Source organism: Haemorhous mexicanus, chromosome 6 (assembly GCF_027477595.1).
Source record: "Haemorhous mexicanus isolate bHaeMex1 chromosome 6, bHaeMex1.pri, whole genome shotgun sequence".
NCBI lineage: Eukaryota > Metazoa > Chordata > Aves > Passeriformes > Fringillidae > Haemorhous > Haemorhous mexicanus.
In genome coordinates this window covers 51,800,327-51,818,447 of record NC_082346.1, presented here as the reverse complement: position 1 = coordinate 51,818,447, position 18,121 = coordinate 51,800,327, and the positions used below count along the sequence as shown (strand labels likewise).

At 39.3% G+C, this 18,121-nt stretch overlaps 1 protein-coding gene across 2 annotated transcripts in view; it reads right to left on the bottom strand.

Moving 5' to 3' along the window:
• The window catches only part of TUNAR (TCL1 upstream neural differentiation-associated RNA), a 92,833-nt gene extending 83,295 nt beyond the window's left edge, over window positions 1-9,538 (bottom strand). The window contains exon 1 of one of the 2 annotated variants that reach the window (XM_059850254.1): window positions 9,199-9,538. The gene's annotated coding sequence lies outside the window, so the exon portion shown is untranslated. The remainder of the gene's footprint in view (window positions 1-9,198) is intronic. The other variant, XM_059850251.1, reaches the window with a different exon arrangement.
• Between the last annotated feature and the right edge of the window lie 8,583 nt (window positions 9,539-18,121).

Genomic DNA, 18,121 nt, shown 5'->3' with positions numbered 1-18,121 from the left:
CTGCCTGTTCTATCACTTCGCTTTTCCTATGTTTCCCATCAAGTCTCATGCTTCTGCAGGTAAAGCCGTGGCACAGAAATTCAACCAAGGTTCAGCCCATCCCAGCAATACAACTGGGGTTGCACATGTCCTCAGCTGAAGTACCTGGGTCCACACTCTTCACATTTGACCAGAAAAAAAGGACTTTGCCCTTAAAAGATATTAACCATACAGGGCCAGTTATTATTTCTCTAAGCTTGCCTGTAGTTTAAGCATCAGCATCTAGGCTGTGTGAAGTGTGACATTTGTTTCCTCAGAGAATGGGGGTCCATATATTGCACTGATCTCAACTCCACCTTAAAGATCCCTTTAACCAGCTTTCTGTGTCCTTCTGCACAGTTGCATAAGCAGGTCTGACAAGCTATATGAGAAGGTTTCCATTCACAAATCTGACTTTGGCACAGAAATTATGTGTTCAGGCAGGCTGTTCCATTTGTCCACAGCTTTTTTCAGAAGCTTTTGCATATGTTTTGCAGAATAATTCATTAAATGTGATGCTAAGCAGCAAACAGGGAAAAAAAACAAACAAACTAAAAGAATTAACACATGATGGACATATTAGTTCTCAACACAATGCTTTAGCTTGTGCTATGAAATCTAAATTCTACCATGGAGATGTGGTGGTACCAGGCACAGACATAGCAAGCATGTTCTCTAAGTCTATTAAAATATTATGAAAGCCAGACATATTTAAAGAAGCTTTTAACACACTAGCTGCTATACATTGCAGGCAACATTTGTAAAATATTAACTGCTTTATTGCTAATTTTGTTTTGAGTCATATATTGTTTAATTAGGATTTTACTCAGGAGCAGATGGTTTTCTTCATTAAATCATAACATATTCTAGCCAAATGGAAGCAGCTGTTTTTTTGAATACACTATAATTTGTTTCCTACATGCCAGAAACCACTCTGAAGGGAATCCAGACTATAATCATTCAGTTTGTTTTCATTGAAGCTTATTTACAATAAACTTGGGAAGTTTTTAGAAAACAGAAGTCAAGTGTAGAGGACATTTGTCAGCAATAGCAATTTTCTGTTATTGAACTTGGTACTAAATCTTTATTCATGGAAGTACTTCCAGATGTGCATAAATGATAGTCATGCATTGTATACAGATATTGGCACAAGAAAACAGCATGCAAAGAGTCTCCAAAATAACTAACAGAACAGAAAAAGGACAAGAAAAAATGCTGGCTTTTGTTTTCCCATTTGATGACGAAAAACAAAAAAGAAGCTTGGATGATAAGAAACATCAAAGACTCTCTCTGGTAGCCAGAATGAATCCCTTACAATTTCTCTGGACTGAGCTGCAAATGCCACATGCACTAAAATGCTTTGTAATTCTTTTCAGTACCTTTAACAAAACGTTTTTCTTAGGAAGGCTTTTTCTTAAATCGCTGGGCTCCAGTCTTCTCTCTACAAAGCAGAGCTGAGTTGAAGATCCCAGATTACATTCTTATTGCTTCACTTACCATGCACTGGCATGCAGGATCATCAGAGAGCTCGACTGTAAAGGTAAGGATCAAAAGCTCCTGCTCTCCTGTGCTGACAGATTTCTGATAGGTTCAGCCATAGAACCTATGATCTCTCTATGCATCAAAAATTTTAGATGTTCCTCAAAGCCTCTGGAATTACTGAGGAAGAGCAGGAATCCGTACAAAAATGTGCCGTTTAAATGTGGGTTAACACTTAGGCAGTTATCTTACTTTCTTTGTAAGGTTTTACACCTTTTGGATCATTCTTTGTCCTTCTCTCTTTTCCCTACCTCCACTGGTCAGCTTTTCTGCGCCTCATTTCACATCTCTTGATTTTTTCCCTTCTTCTTTGACTGAGACTTCTTTGATCTTTTTGTCTGAGTTCAAATAAATTCTTCTACATACTATTTCATATTAACTTATATATTATAAACACAGAAACTACTCAGTAAACATCTTAGCAGGCATCGTGCATGTATATATGTGTGCATTAAATTTAAAAATTAGAAAGTTACAGCATTTGTAAATATCCTATACAACCCTTGTTAAGAGAGCGATAGAAGGTCTGGTTTTACTAATGACAAATTCCATTGAGATTCCACATTCCTTCTTTAGATTTGAAAAGAAAGTAACAGTAAATAAGCCTTATTATAATTTGTCTAATTTTCAGAAATATAACTACCTCTACATAAAAATCCAATTTTATTTAGATGAAGCCAGGGTATCTATACAAAAGAACATGTCAGAACAATATATTACTGTGATTCAATGCAGAGACAACCTCTGAAACTAGGAGAGGCATATCAAGATGTATTTATCCATCAAAAGTTTTCCCCATAGAACCCACTACTGAGTTGCCTTAGTGTGCTTGTATTTTCTATTTCGACTCAAATTCATTTTAGAAAGAAAATATTGTTTCAGCTCATGTTCTTCTTCGCAAATTGCCTAAGCCAAGAGCTAGAAATTCAGTGACTGACATCTAATTCAACATTCAGAAAAGGGCTTTCAAAAGAATTAGATTTTCTTTTGGAAACAAATTTGATTTGGAAAAAGTTATAGGACAGGAAAGCCTATTAATCTAAATTAAAGGACAGTAATTATTTTGAAGAAAAAAAAAAGTGTTGTTCTCAAAACACTGTATGACCATGCTAGAAGTTTACTGAGCCTTTCATCACTTTGTCACTGATTCCATTAATTTCCTTTTCTACCAAAAATCTGAGAACAACATTTTTCAGATTTGTGTACAAAGCAGGTTTCTGTACCATCCCTTGGATGGAAGGGAACAGCACAGATAGACCCTGGCACCTCATTTTGGTATGGATGGGAATAACAGAAAGCAAGAATGAGGCCAGAGGACTATGACTGAGAAGTACTTCTGGGACAAGGAAACATACTGAGTATTCAGCAAATGAGCAAGCATCTTATTACACCCTCCTGGTTGTCTGCACCAGGGCTCTGCATGAGCCTTCTCACCTAGTAAGAAAATCATACTTTCCTCCATTTCTGTCTAAACAGCAGAATTGTCTTTGTCTACCTTGCTTTTAAAACAGTTCTTGAAGGAAAGTATTACCTCAGGAAAGGTACCAAGCTCTGGAAATTTCTGTTCCCAAGATGACAGTTTTATATATTTACAAACAACTTAAAAGCAGAGGGCTGTTCTTTGTAACTGTAACCATAGGAACAGAGACCAGCACCTGCATTAATAGAGGACTGGGATTCCACTCTGCATAAATTGCCTCAGCCAAAAAATGCTTACCTACTGAGGCTGTGCAATTAAATAAACATTATTCCAGTATCTCTTTACATCAGTGATGTGGAGCAATCTCTTGCTGTCAGGGACAAAACTACAGCCTCACAAACTTGTGGCTGTTAAGGTCCCCAGATTTGTGTAGCTTAACAGAGAAGCCACCTCCCAGCTGTTCTTCCCATTTTGTTTTCACTTGTCTTTCTCTTTTTGATGCTTTTCATCTTTTACAGCCATATTCTTCACGCTCCCCTTTCCTACACTTCTCCTGCTTCTCTGCAAGTAATGCCAAGGAGAAATCAACATTAAAGAGACTGATTGTGGGGAGGGGTCTTTCAAGGTGACTTTCCTACTCAGAATTGCTGCTGTTCATGTTCACTATCCTCTGCTAGAAAACAAAGGATGATACAGTGTGCTGTGTCTGACATGTATCCCCCATACTTTAGGGTTTTCCATCTCCACTACTGGCTGAGACACCAGACTGCCAGTTTTCATCCCTAACAGTGAAATGGCACCACATGCCCTAAAGCTAAGGGCTCTATTAATGAAAAAAATGCACTATGTGATATCTGAAGCACACAGAACAACATTTTGCTCACTAGAAAAAGTGTTTATTTTGGATTATTCTTTTTAATGGAGGATGGATGTGAAAATAAATAAGCCCCACTGACTTCTTTCAGAGATAAATTTTCTTGTACTTCATAGTAATAAAGATGTAACTGCATTTTTGAATGCATCTGGCAAACACAGATAGAGTGATAGTAAAACTGACATGCTGAAGTAGCAGTGATATGCTAAATTTGACATCTTCCTCTTGCTAATGCATTTGGACACCAGAACCAATCATTCATAAAGTCTCCTTTGAGATTTGTGGAGATCAGGTTGAAGCAAGATTCAATGGCTGTTGTTTTACATCTCTTGAAATGTAAAGCCAAAGAAATCTAAGTGTGCAAGTACAAAGAATCTACTAAGCAAATTGTGTTGCAGTGTGAGGCCAACAAAGGCAAAAAAACAATTTAAAATATTCATACAATCCTATGTCCAAATAATCAGAACATTCACAAAACATTCATCTTTTGAGCTGTTTTTCATGCAGTCTAATATAATTTCCAGTTATCATATGAAATTATTAGCTGATATAACTTCTTGTGTTTTACATTTTATCTCAGTTTTTACTGCTGGAAAGTTAGAGAGGGGTAGATAAATGCTGCTAAACAGTGTTACTTCCTTAAATAAAAAAAAAATCAGTCTTCAGTCCCAAGTCTCTGCCTGATCACCTTGCTGAAATTATATTCATTTACTCCAGAACTTTATTGTGTCATGAACCAACTATTTCCATCCAGGACAAAACTGGAGCATAATTTGGAGACTGTTTCACTCCAGAGACTGGTTGCTTCAGGCAGGAGGAGCAGAACTGTGCCCAGCTGGGGTCCCTCCATCCTAAAGAGTCATTTAGTCATTTCCCACCAGGCTTTGAATCCCCTGTACTTTCCTGCCACCTCCAAGGGCAGGCAACATACATTTTGGTTTTAAAACTACAGGAACATGCCTCTGGCACACTGTGACACTCCTTAGAGTATTTGAAGAAATGCAGAAAAACTACTTCCAGAACCTTTCTTTCCATCTTCCCTCAAAAAAAAGAGAAATTTTGGAACAGCAAGGAACATAAAGAAAACTGCTGTGGAAGGAACTGCAGCTATTCATAGTGAACAAACAGCGTCAGGTGCCATTCGCCCCCAACACCTCCTCTCTAGCTGTCAAATGCGCTTGTGAAAAGATATTTTGAAGTGTGTGTGTGTATTACTGGGAACAGCAGGGGGATGCAGACTGTGCATTATGCTGCACAGTGCTCAGAAAAACAGAAGCTCAGTTCTCCCATGATTTCTGAAAGCTGTCTTCATTAACCCATTCTTCAAACAACAACAGACCCACTGGCCAGCAGATGCCCATTCCTCTCTGTATCAGAGGCAAATTCTTCTCCCTTCATTGAACACTTAGAAAAGCTGTTCTTCCACACAGAAGCTTCAGATCTTGTGCTTTTGTAGTGTCTTTTAATAGGTCTTTATGAAAAGGTGGTTTTTTAGGACTTTTTTTTCTGAGAAATGGTAATCTTCTAGTTACCATTGGTTACCTTCTATTCTTGTGGTATGATAATTCTTGGAAAGGGATGGTTATGATTACCCCCTAGTGTCTCCCACAAGCTCTTGATCCAGATTTAATATAGATTCATAGAATGTTATGGGTTGGAAGGGACCTTAAAGATCATCTAGACCCAACCTGTCCTGCCATGGGCAGGCAGACCTCCCACTAGACCAGGCTGTTCAAGGACTTATTCAACCTGGCCTTGAATACCACCAGGACTGGGACATCCAAAACCTCCCTGTGCAAGCTGTCCAGTGTCTCACCACCCTCTTGGTAAAGAATTTCTTCCTAATATCTAATCTAAACATCCCCTCTTTCAGTTTGTGCCCATTGCTCTTTGTCCTATCACTACAGTTCCTGACAAAGAACCCCTCTTTGGCTTCCCTGTAGGCCCCCTTCTGGTACTGGAAGGTTGCTGTGAGTTTTCCATGCAACCTTCTCTTCTTCAGGCTGACCAGCCCCAATTTTCTCAGCCTCTCCTTGGATGGGAGGTGCTACAGTCCTCTTATCAACTTCACAGCCTCCTCTGGACTTGCTCCAACAGTTCCATGTTCTTCTTCTGTTGGGGACACCAGAACTGTACACAGCACTCCAGGTGGGGTCTCACAAGAGCAGGGTAGAGGGGAGAAGTCCCCTTCCTCAACCTACTGCCCACACTCCTTTGGCTGCAGCCCAGGGCACGCTTGGCTTTCTGGACTGTGAGCACATTTGCCAGCTCACGTTGAGTTTTTCATCAACCACGGCCCCCAAGCCTTTGTCCTCAGAAACTTTGTCTCAGTCACTTCTCTGTCCAGCCTGTGGGTGTGCCTGGGTTTGCCACAACCCAGCCACAGGACCTTGCACTCACTCTTATTGAACTTCAAGAGGTTTGCATTGACCCACCTGTCCAGCCTGTCCAGGTCCCTCTGGATGGCATCCTGTCCCTCCAGTGTGTCAGCTGCACCACACAGCCTGGTGTCACCAGTGAAATTGCTGAGGGTGCAGTCAATCCCACTGTCCATGTCACCAACAAAGATGCTGAATAGCACTGGCCCCAGTACCAGCCCCTGAGGGACACCACTCCTCACTGGTCTTCCTGTGGACAATGACCCATCCACCACAGCTCTTTGCCTGTGAGCATCCAGCCAGTTCTTTATCTACTGAGTGGTCCACCCACCAAATCCATGTGTCTCCAATTTAAAGATAAGGACATCATGAGGGACAGTGTCAAATACGTTGCATGTGAAAGACCACGTGCAGGGGCAAACAAAGCAAAAAAAAATCAACTTTGTCTTTATGTTCAACACCTTGCATAGCTGGAGGAAAATTACCAGAAAAAGATCTCCAGATCTGACACCACTCTGTTCTTTGGACACACACTGATCTCATAACAAGCAAACTAAAATAATAGAGAATGACCTCAGTGGGACAGTGTGATCAGATCAGTAGCAAGAATTTGTTTTTTTTTAAATTACTATATTTATTACGTTGGTTATCTGATCTCTCTCCAAGCTAATGATGCAAATGCATTGCAATTCAATGCAACACAGGGACTATCCCAATTGGAAAGGCCTCATTTAAAATATGCTGGCTAAGATCTTGTAGCCCTTGGTTGCATTGGGAATGCACAGCTTCAAATTAGCTCCAAAAATGCTGTAGAAGAAAACCAGAGTCATCATGTTTACCACACTTTGCTGAGGCTTGGAGTGACTTTGTGCTTGCTGTTGCATTTCAAAGCACACCTTGTGGTTTTAAGTCCTGTTTCCTGAACTGACTTTCAGGTATTTTCCATGCTGTTGGCAAGCTCAAGGATATGAGAATTAAGAGATATTTATTATCTTGTGGAACACCTAACTTTACCTCAGGCTTTTACAGAAAGAAGATGAGAGCTGAGTTCCTTCATAACATTTCCAAAGGCTGCTGACAATTTGTTTCATTTCTGAATTGACTTTTAAAAGGCAGTCCCTGAAAGTAATATTCTATTTTCCTTGAAATCTCAGCAAAAGTTCATAAGAGCAGCAATAACAAAAGAAATGATTGAGCAGGATACTGCTTGATGTCTTAACTCCCTGCATCACAATCAAATTTTGAATCAGTGCAAGTTTATTTTGGTAGAGAAAGAAGCCATTGCCCTTGCTGATCAGTGTTGCAGACTGAGGATCAATGGTGATATACTTTACTGTTTGAAATTAAGGGCAGTGGCCACAAGAAATCACCTTACCACTTCCTAACCACTTAATGCATCAGCTAAACCTTGGTAGCTGCCCATCTGAATGTCTCTCACTTGCCTCAGATGCAAATAAAATGCATTGTGAATGATTAATTGCATACTGCTTGTCACATCAGCTGGTATCTGATCTTATGTGCACTTTAAGTGTGAAAAAAATCATCACATCACCTTAACCCACCACATGTCTTCTGACTGCATCAGGCCAGGGTGAGGACCATGGTGGATTCTGTAGCTCAGCTGATGTGGAGTAAATCATCAAGTAAAGGCAACACAAAGTCATTTTTGTCAATACTTTTGGAGTCTATGAAGGCCCTGTCAGAATAATTTATTCCACATGGAACATTGCATATAATACTCAAGCTGTGTTTCAGCTCAAATTCTGCAAATGAAAATTGTTGTGTAAGAGGCATTGCCAACACAATCCGCTCAAATTTCATGGACCAGGCTCAAAATAAATTAAAAGATTGCCAAAAAGTTCTGACTTTTCTTACTTGCCTCCAGGATTTGTTTAGCTTTTGTTTTTTTTCTAAATCCCCCTAAAATATTTTCACTTGTTTTTCCCTTTAAACCCTACATACTGAAGTCACGCTCTTTAATGTAAGAACACAGAGATGCTTGAATTTTCATTCAACAGTGATTAGCAAAAAGCTGTTTATTATCACGAGGCTTTAGGTGAAAGTGTAGAAGCTATAAATGCAACAAACAAGGCAACATTTTAGTAGCATGTAATTCACCAAAGTCATATGTGAATGGGCAATAGAAATAGTAGCACTTTAGAACAACAGCAGAGGATTAAAATCCACAACCAAGCATGACATTTTCCTGCCTGGGTTTAAGGGATTAAGAAAGTAAAAGCAAGGCTGGTTTTAAAAAGTTGAGATTCTAGTTCACAGAAAATCTCTGAAAAAACTTTGAGTGAACATTATCAATTTGTATTTCCACAGAAGTAGATGGCAAATCAGTGATAAAAGACAAACTGCAGTTACCCAAGGAAAAAAGACAGTCACAGACTCTGGGACAGAACCTGAATTTACATCATGAACATTCACAAAAGCCAGGTTTAGCATCATGAACTTGACTTCCCAGGCAAGAAGACACAGAGGCAGGCTCCACCAGCATGATCTAACTTAGCAACTCTTTTCAGGCCCTTGGAAATCTTTTTCTTTCAGGAAGGAAGTCTTAAATTACACTTACAAGACAATTAATGACCATCAACTTCTGAGTGGCCTGAGATAACCCTGTTAAAGAACACCAGCTATTTAATATTGTTGCCTTAATGGTGTCACTGGTTATATGTCAGCATAATCGATGTTCTGTCACTTTAACTTAATAAATAGTGTAATTGATGCAATATTACTTTAATTCTTCTTCATTATGAAGGTTATTAAGGGGCACTGTAAGTTAGAGTAATTGGACATTTCAATTGAATGGCTAAGGAGTTTGGAAATAAATAGCTCTAGGATCTAGCACAGATGCTTACCTTTGAAATGTGCACCACATTTATATGCATAAAAATGGATCGGCTTTGGCAGGGGTGGAGAAGTGTGGAGAGGTGAAAAAAAAAAGAAAATAAAATGGTCTTTACCTTTTTAGATTCTATTTCATTTAAGTTTGCGATCCATCTCATTTGTTCTCTTGTAAACCTGCAGGAGTTTCTAAGCACTTTAGAGATCCTGCACGTCTGAAACACTGTGACACGAGGATGTACCCTTCCATTTCTCACAGATGGCTCTGCACTGCAAGAACTAAGTACTGCAGAGATAAGGATCTGCCTCCCTTTGCCCTGCAAGTAAAGATGACCTTGTCCTGTCCACACTCTGCCTGACCAAAAGCAGAATGACCATCCATGGGTGCCACACCCAATGCAGGTAAAACTTGTTGTGTCCAGAGCTGATCACTTGTAGCTCCACAGCTTACGTACACTGCACTATGGTCTCAGATATTTACCTTCCTCGGCAACACGTGGAAGACCAGATCAGTCATGTGTTTGAAATTACATCCTCAAAAAAGCAGCAGTCTCTGGTGGGAGCAGAATGAGAGTGCTGCACAAACCTGACTGAGTGCCATGCGTGGATCCAGCCAGAAGGACACCAGCTGCATATTGAAGCCACCAGGTTTCCAAGACTAATTGTAACAACTTTTACGGCAAACCAGAATGAAGCAGCAGTGGTAGCATGAGAGAGAGAGACTGTCAGTAACGGTATTCTTACTGGAAACTTTCATGCTTAATCCCTTTTCATTTGGAAAAGGAGATTTTACAGGTTGATTCTTATTTGAAGAGACAACCCTGCCATGGGGGATTTCAGTGGCAGCATTGAAGAAGTGGAAGACAGGAAACAATGAAAGAATCTTCTTGATTGAGAGATGAAAGACTTTCAAATTAATAATTTTCTGTTGCTAACATTGAACTGGAAGGACTTTCCTGGTTTCCATGGGGAAGAAAAGGAGAGTCTTTTCACTGCCCTCTGATTTTTTAATGTCCCACTAGTCTTCCTAGACTTTAAGAAAGAACACAGAAGACAGCTTATGCAGCTAAAGGGCACTGATCACAGTACTGAGAGTAGACTGCCTCTCAAGGTGATCTCAAAAAATGATTTGGAACAAATAAATAATAGGGTTTGATCCCACAGGTAAGACTTTTTGTAAGTTGCTTTACAATACTAAATGATCCATCTCCATCTATTGCTCTGTGGCAAGACAATGAGGAAGTGGCACAACCATTTATCTGAGGATGCAGTGAGACTGGATGGGATAAATTAGTCTATACCATAATGCTAATGAAGTCACTGATGAGTCAGGAATTAAGCTGAACAAATTATTATTTTTTATTCTTCATGCTAAAGAAATTGGCATGTTCAGTCACATATGCAGAGAAAATACTGCAGACAATGGTAACAGTCATAAATGTGGTTCTTGGTAACTAAACTGTCATAAATGTTACTTTTGTACATGGCTGGACTCACAATTTTGCAAAATTTGAGTCAGGCCATCCAACAATCTTAGAACCATCATATAGTAAATAAGAAGAGTATATATTGTACAGTATTTCTGTACACTGCAAGGTTAATATTCCTGGTGAAGCAATAATTCATAGGAAGATACAACACAATGGGGACAGCAGACCATAAGTGCAGAAGATGGGCTACATGTAAGATAACCAGGTCTTCCCCCAAAGCTTGCTCATCATTGCTACAAAAGGTTCCATTATTATTTAATGTGCTTTTTACTGTGATTGTCAATCCTTAACAGACTATAAATATAACTTTTCATCTGCATAGCTTACAGAAGCACATCTACCTCTTTAAAATAAACTCTCTATAAGGTCTTTCATCAACATGTACTTCATCTTTTGCAATTGTGAATTTGCATTAACACACACCAGCAAATACATTTGAAGATTGATTGACACCAGCTCTTAAGCCAGTTTTTAGATGTGTCCCCTGCACCTATTTTCCTGACAGCCAAAAGAGCTTTCCCTATTCCTACCCTCTCAGAAACTAATTCCCAAACACCCCTTGATGCAAGTAGGGAGGTCGAGGAATACTCCAGTTAGTTACAAATAACTTGAACCACATCCTTGTATCACAGGTCCCTGAGCTTGCCAGAAGACTATTTAGTCTAATTGATAAATGGCAGAGACAAGTAGCCCTCTATGGCAATGGCTTACTTTCATGGATGGATTTATTTGAAGTGTCTGAAGCAGCCTAACTCAATCTGCTGGATGGCCGAGCAGAGTGCAATAGTTTTCAATTCCCCAACAGACATGGCTGAATCTGAAAACTGCTTCAACAGAAAAGATCCTTTTTCAAATTTCTTGGCTAAATATTCAGCTTGCATGCTCTAAGTCTCTGCAGCCGTCATGGCTGGGGATACAAAAGAACATTCCTATTGCTGAGATGAAGAGATCCCTTTTCCATCTTGGTTCTCTTGTCAAAGTTATCTCAGTACATCTCATTTTGTGACTTTATATGGGCCATTGGTGACAGATATTTTTTTCCAGTGATGACTCTGTGTAAGAATATATTTCAGGAAAACTGTAGGGTGTGGCTTAAAAGGGATATCTGCAGTACTACCACCAAATGACCTTCAGATGATCAAACAGACCTGAAAGTATGTTTGACTTTCTCAATATTTTGTTGCTTAATTTCTGCAAAAGTAGAAAGTAACTATTGGCCAAACCCTGTCAATCTGCTAAGGAATTCAGAGAGGCTGAAATGCCTCTTCCAGCACTGCATGGAGTAATCACAGTTTATAATCATACTAGTATCAGATTGCACAAAAACAAGAATATGTTAACATTGTGAGAGTCTAAGTCAGCTCAAAAACTTACTCATTCTATTCTAGTCAGACTTGTTCCAAGGGCTTTTGAAAACAAGGATATGATGTTCCTTTATGTTCCCCAAGACAAAGCACACGAAGGGGCTATATAAGTAATTCATTTAATTCTAGAATTAACATCTCCCACTAGGTATTTTGGGAAGAATCCTACCACAAAAACTAGCACAACTGGTGGTTGACTTCAGCTTTTTGTAGTCTCATTGCTCTGCTTACTGGGTCATCTTACATCTTCTGTGTGCCACAGGAATATTGAGTGAGTGAAAAAAAATTCAACTTTCCAGGAACAGTGATTTACTATGTGCATGTATTATAGGATCTGAACCACTGAATTTACACCATGGGATAATATCAACCCTAGAGTTACATAAAGCTGGGGTTAGGGAGCTGCCCATTTGCAACAAGAAGAATGCAGCTGGAGGTATCCTCCCCAGTAAAGGCCTCTTGACTTGTTTGGATCATCCAGGAAAGGTTCTTCAAAATACTGTTTCTTACATTACTCTGCAGGTAGTTGTACAAGGAAAGAGGGACATAAAAGCTATTAACTGTTTATGTCTAAACCAGACTAATACAACTATTAGAGGGGGAAAAAAATCAGATGGTGGTCAAGAGAGTACATAACAGGACAGTAAAAATATTTCCATCTGTGAAATTATAGAGCTACAAGAGCTTTAACTTTAGTGTGGTGGCATTTTTCCTCCAATATTTCTATAGCAAGGCTTAGATTTTCCCTGAAAACTACATTTTTAAGTTAAACATAATTTTGGTTTATAGTTAATTTGCCTGGAGTCTGTCTTACTTCTTGTTTCAGAGAGGCTTTGGGAACAGTGGAATCTAAGCACAGACCCAAGCCCTCAGCAAGGACCAGGCCAGGGCAGGAGGGTGTGGGGAGCACTGGGAAAAGCATTCTCAGAAACACACTCTGCCTTGCTTTTACAGGGTTTTAAATTTTCTGTTGATGAGGATTTGAAACCACTCTAATTTTCCAGCATGCACATATAAGCATAACCCTGTGGGTCAAGACAAAATGCTTCAAACAGGAGTTCATGTCATTTCCTGCTGAAGGGTAAAGGACCAGCAAAACCTTCCAGCATGAGTCAAGTCTGGTTTTAGAAATGCAGCTAACAAAGGAGCGAATCCCCTCTGACAAGTGCGTGAGATGTTTGTGCTAGACAAATTAGAGGTACAAAGCTGTGTGTTTAATTCTGACTGAAAGCAATTGAGAGGTACAAATTGTACCAGAGGAACTTCCTAAATTGAAGGGAACGCAGGAAAGAGACTCAAAAAACAGCACTAAAATGACCTCCACACAATGACAGTTGAGAGATGACAAAAACTTAGCAATTTGGAAGGGGGAAAAGGAACAAGGCAGCCAGGAGGACAGGCAGAGAAGTAGTCTGGAAGTTTTTAATGGGTAACTTGGTTTTGAGAACACAAAAGCCCTGCTGCCATGCCTTCTTGGATTATTTCCAGTGTTACAGATGAACCCACAGCTTTGTAAATACAAAAGCCAGGACTTTTTTTTTTTTCGTTCCCCCTCTTCTTTTTAGTACAAAGAAAGACAGCAATCATGTCAGGAAAGATTTGGTGGCTTTAATTGAGCTGCAGTTGTATCCTTTTCTGTGTTTTCTATCATGTCAATTTTCCAAGTGGCCATCAAGTTTTTGTCAGCTGAAACAACCCAAGTATACAAGGGTGACATTTAGAATAGCTCCAGGATTTGCCTCCCTCCTGGCAGCACTATCAAGAAAGGGCTTTAAGCATGCTTAAGTTTACTTTAAATCAAGATGTCACTTTTGAAATCAGGCCGTCTTTGGTGTTCTTGTCAATAATGGTGACTCTGACTTAAGCCCCATACCCCTTCATGCATTAACCAGCCAGTATTTGAAGCTATGTTTCTCTAATATACAGCACAATATTTTGTCCTTTATTCAGGATTTGGGACATTTACAGTTTGATATGGTGACATTTTTTTCCCCCTATTCTTGTAAGGGGAAAGCCAAATCCTTGCCCTTGCAAGGGCAAGCAGTGGTAGGACAATGGGGAATAGCTTTATGATGAAAGAGGTTAGATTTAGATCCAGTTAGACTGGATATTAGGAAGAAATTATTTAGAGTGAGGGTGCTGAACAGCCTGTCTGGAACAGGTTGCCCAGAGAAGTTGTGGATGCCCCATCCCTGCAATTTTTCAAGGCCAGGCTGCATGAGGCTCTGAGCAACCTGGTCTAGTGGAATGTGTCCCTGTGCATAGCAGGAGAATCTGAATGAAATTATTTTTACAGTCCCTTCCAACCCAAATCATTCTATGATTCTCTGAAACATTTTTGAGCTTGAATTTCGGGGGGAAGGAGGGGGCACAGAGAGAGGGGGGAAGATGTTGCATCAGAACGAGGCCATAACAAAAAGTGAAGATATGAGTCTTTGCATAACTGTGTTTATGTATCTTTGTGTCTATTTTGTGGCAGTGTTGAATGCAAAATGGCTTCCCATGATCAAACACCTTTGGACATTTTATGTGTCTATTGTGAGGTGCTCACAATGCATAAAAAGGCCCAAAAAAATGAGTCCAGGAGTTCTCTGTAGCAAGTAGCTGCTAGCTGGACAGAGAACACAAAGGTACAGGATTATTCCTCTTTCCTCTTTAATTAGTTCAGGGCTATTGCATTGTAGAATTATCAAAGTAGTTTGTTATCACAAGAGTTTTGGGAGAAAGTCCAAACCACAGCATTAAGATTTAGCTTTCTGGGTCATAGTGAAAGCCACGACCAGAACTCCCCTTTGGGGTTCTGCTTCAGCCCACAAGGAATATAGCAGCACCTGTGAAACATGGTTTCTGAGTTACACTGCAGAAGTCAGATATGTGAAGACCTCAGCTATCCAACCGAGGATTTTGGCTTACATTAAAGACTATGAAGAAATATTTCAAAGTTTCTCAGTTGTCATAAGCTGGCATTGGAGTCAATGAAACCAAGACAATTCAGCCTGAATACACAAACTGCATTTTTGACTCACGTATAAGAGACAATTAATCCAGATTAAGGGAGAATAAAGGGGGACAAGCAGTAGCTATTGCAGAATCTCTCCCACATGGAGACAGAAAGGGCCTTTACAGGGGAGCTGCTCCAGGACAGCCATCACTCAATACATTTATACTGCAACAACTTCTACAGTTAATCATGGGGTACAGACAAACTTCTAAAGCAAGAAATTAGCAATCATTGTGAACAGCACTTGAACATTGCTTCTGTTCTTTCTTGAAAACAATGAACTAAGAATATTTGCTCTTCTACACACTTGTCTCATTCCAGAATACCCAGGAATATTTCAGAATATATGGAACCTTAGGTACAGACATGCACTCTGGAAAAACTTCCTTAGAAAGCAAAGAACACCCCACAAAAGCATCAAGAGGTAAATTTAATAGAACTAAAATCTAATTACTGATTACATTTAGTCAAATCTATAAAAACACTATTTTACCCTCATTTGTAAGGAAGAGAAGCTCTAGTCTTTCCCTAGCATAAAGCAGAATATGGATAGGAAGAATCTGTAGTCAAATGGAAGCAATTGGGTAATAATAAACAAGATAATGCTTTTAAATAGCAAACAGCATAGCTGTGACAGAAAAAAAAAATCATCACAGCTTCATGGAAATATCAGATGATGTCTCCAGTCACTTTATTTAGCAAATTCACATTAATGTCAGTTTTCTCATCACAATTGTTTATGGCAGGTTCTTCCAAAATGACCTCTCAGTATTCTGCAGGAGTTCTTATCTAAATATAATGCCAAATGAGTCCTGAAATAAGTCATAAGACCCAAAGTGACATTATTATTAGGAAAATGCATTTTAAAAAATATTAGTTTTCCAACATCCTAAGAGGACAAAAGCTAAGGCAAAGGAATGAAAGATTAAACCATCAATTAACACCAACACCATGCAGCACAAGTCAAGCACATCAGCCTGAACTGAGCCTTCCAATAGACTCATGTGTATAATAAGCAGAGGGTTAAATTATCCCAGTTCTGTTCCCTGTTGCAGTGGGACCACAATAAACCAGAAAATAAAGATTTGTTGAACAGCTCTCAAAATTGGTGCTTGGAGGTAGGCAGATTCAGAGTAATGATTGCAATGTGGTGCTCTATGTACAGAAACAGTCTGAGGATGGAAATTTGTACCCGAGGCAGAGTCAAATGGAAGGATTTATTTGCTTGTTGCGTTACCGTGTTCTTTTCATTTACTTAAGAACTTCAAGTTTTCCCTAATGAAGTTCAGTGGAGATAGGAGCTGGAGTGAAATGGTGAATGGTTGAATCTCTGGGGAAGCAGGAGTGCAGCTGATGCAAGCAAGGTTTTTACCTGCCAGCTGGTGCAAAGGAAATTCTTCTGTGTCTGTTGCTACACAGAAAATTCTCCTTTGTAATAGAACAAGGTTTGACAGTAAAGAGTAGCTTGTGCCAGGGTGCAGTTTGTATTCTCCTTGCATTTATCATTCACATGGCAAATAGCACTGCACACAAAGATTTTTTTTTTGTGATATAAAACTGTGAAACTTCATTAAACCAGCCCTATGTTCTATATTTAAAGCAAAATATCCTTCATTTTACTGAAATGAGGTTTTTTTTGATGGTCAGATACCATGCTTAACACTCCACTAAGTAAACTGAAATTTTTAGAAAGTATACAAATCTGAAAGTTGTCTCTGGCAGTGAAAGACAGCACAAAGTCTTCACTGAATCAGGGGCAATTATAGCCCAAAGAAAACCACACGAAGTGGGCATTCACATTTCATAAAATCATAGAAAAGTGGCAGGCAAAGACCTCCAGACACAGCTAAGCACACACAACGATGGGTTATAAACTATTAAAACAAACAGAAGTTTATTTACCTTGTACCTAAAGTTCTCCAGAGATGGAGATTCTGCTCTACTCAGCCACCCACTTCACTACCCTGCATTAGAAGGTGGTCAAACTTAGAAGGAACTTAAATATCTCATTGTATCTCATCATCAAAACCCATTCCATTTTTTTTATCCCTCATACATAAAGCCTTCTGAACTCTTTAAAGCTCATTCCTACTGTGAGGCAGTCCTCTGCCCACCTTCCAAAGAGAAGCCATCTCTCCTCACCATGAACTGATGTCCCATCTGACATTGTCTCAAGGGCAGGAGTTTGGCTTTTTTTGCTAATTGCAAGGCATCATGTGAGCTGGAGGCTCTTTCCCAAGCAATAATAATGCATTCTCTTGCCATGCTCTTTAGCCTTTTTTAACAGACTTTCAAAGTGTGTGGTGTCCTTCTGAGCCATGTCAGGTACAGCAGAGTGAAAACTTTCCTGGCAGAATATAAAGCTGTGTGCTTTTCTATTGTAAAGTACTGATCGTGCAAATGCCTCCACATTCTGCCTCACTACTGAGAAAAGTATATGTATTGCTAATGTGCTTCATTTGGACCATGTGAGCAGCACTTTTGTAATCTCTTGCATGCATATGAGTCCTTTTAAGTGCATTAACTTGATTTATGATAAGCAATAACATAATAGGGATATGAGATTCTGAAGTTAAATCAAGGTTTCTTAATAAAGTAAATATTAACTCTGATCATAGATGGGGAGAACTGAAGCACAAGATACCTCATCAGAAATGACATAATCAATGCAAGCACTAGAAAAATGTGTAATTCTCCAGACTCCTGTTTGCACATCTCCCCAGTGTGGTGTCCGCCCTTTGAAATTAAGGAAATAAGTCTTTTAAAAATACTGGATTAAGGATTCCTAGCATGCATTTTTATGAGGTAAGAGAAAAACCTGGACTTTAAATTTCAAATGCACTTAAAAAATACCTGAAGTGTTTCCATAGTTTTGCAAAAAAAAGTTTTAAAACATCTGTTTTCATTAGTTGAGATCCATTTTGACTGGAAATTAAATATAGCACTATTACTTGTTTCTTAGGGATTTTTATATGACCCTTCAAAATGCAAAAAGCTCCAAGATCAAGCTATCATTTAATCTCATGATTGTACAGCTGGGACAAAAATATCAATGTACTCCCACATAAAGATTGAAGGGAAAAGCATAGCACAGAATTATGTACGGCTGGGTAAACAGAAGTTTTATTAGTTCTCCAAAGCAATCAAAAAAATCCCAGGAGCAAACACAAAAGCAAAGCAGTGCAGT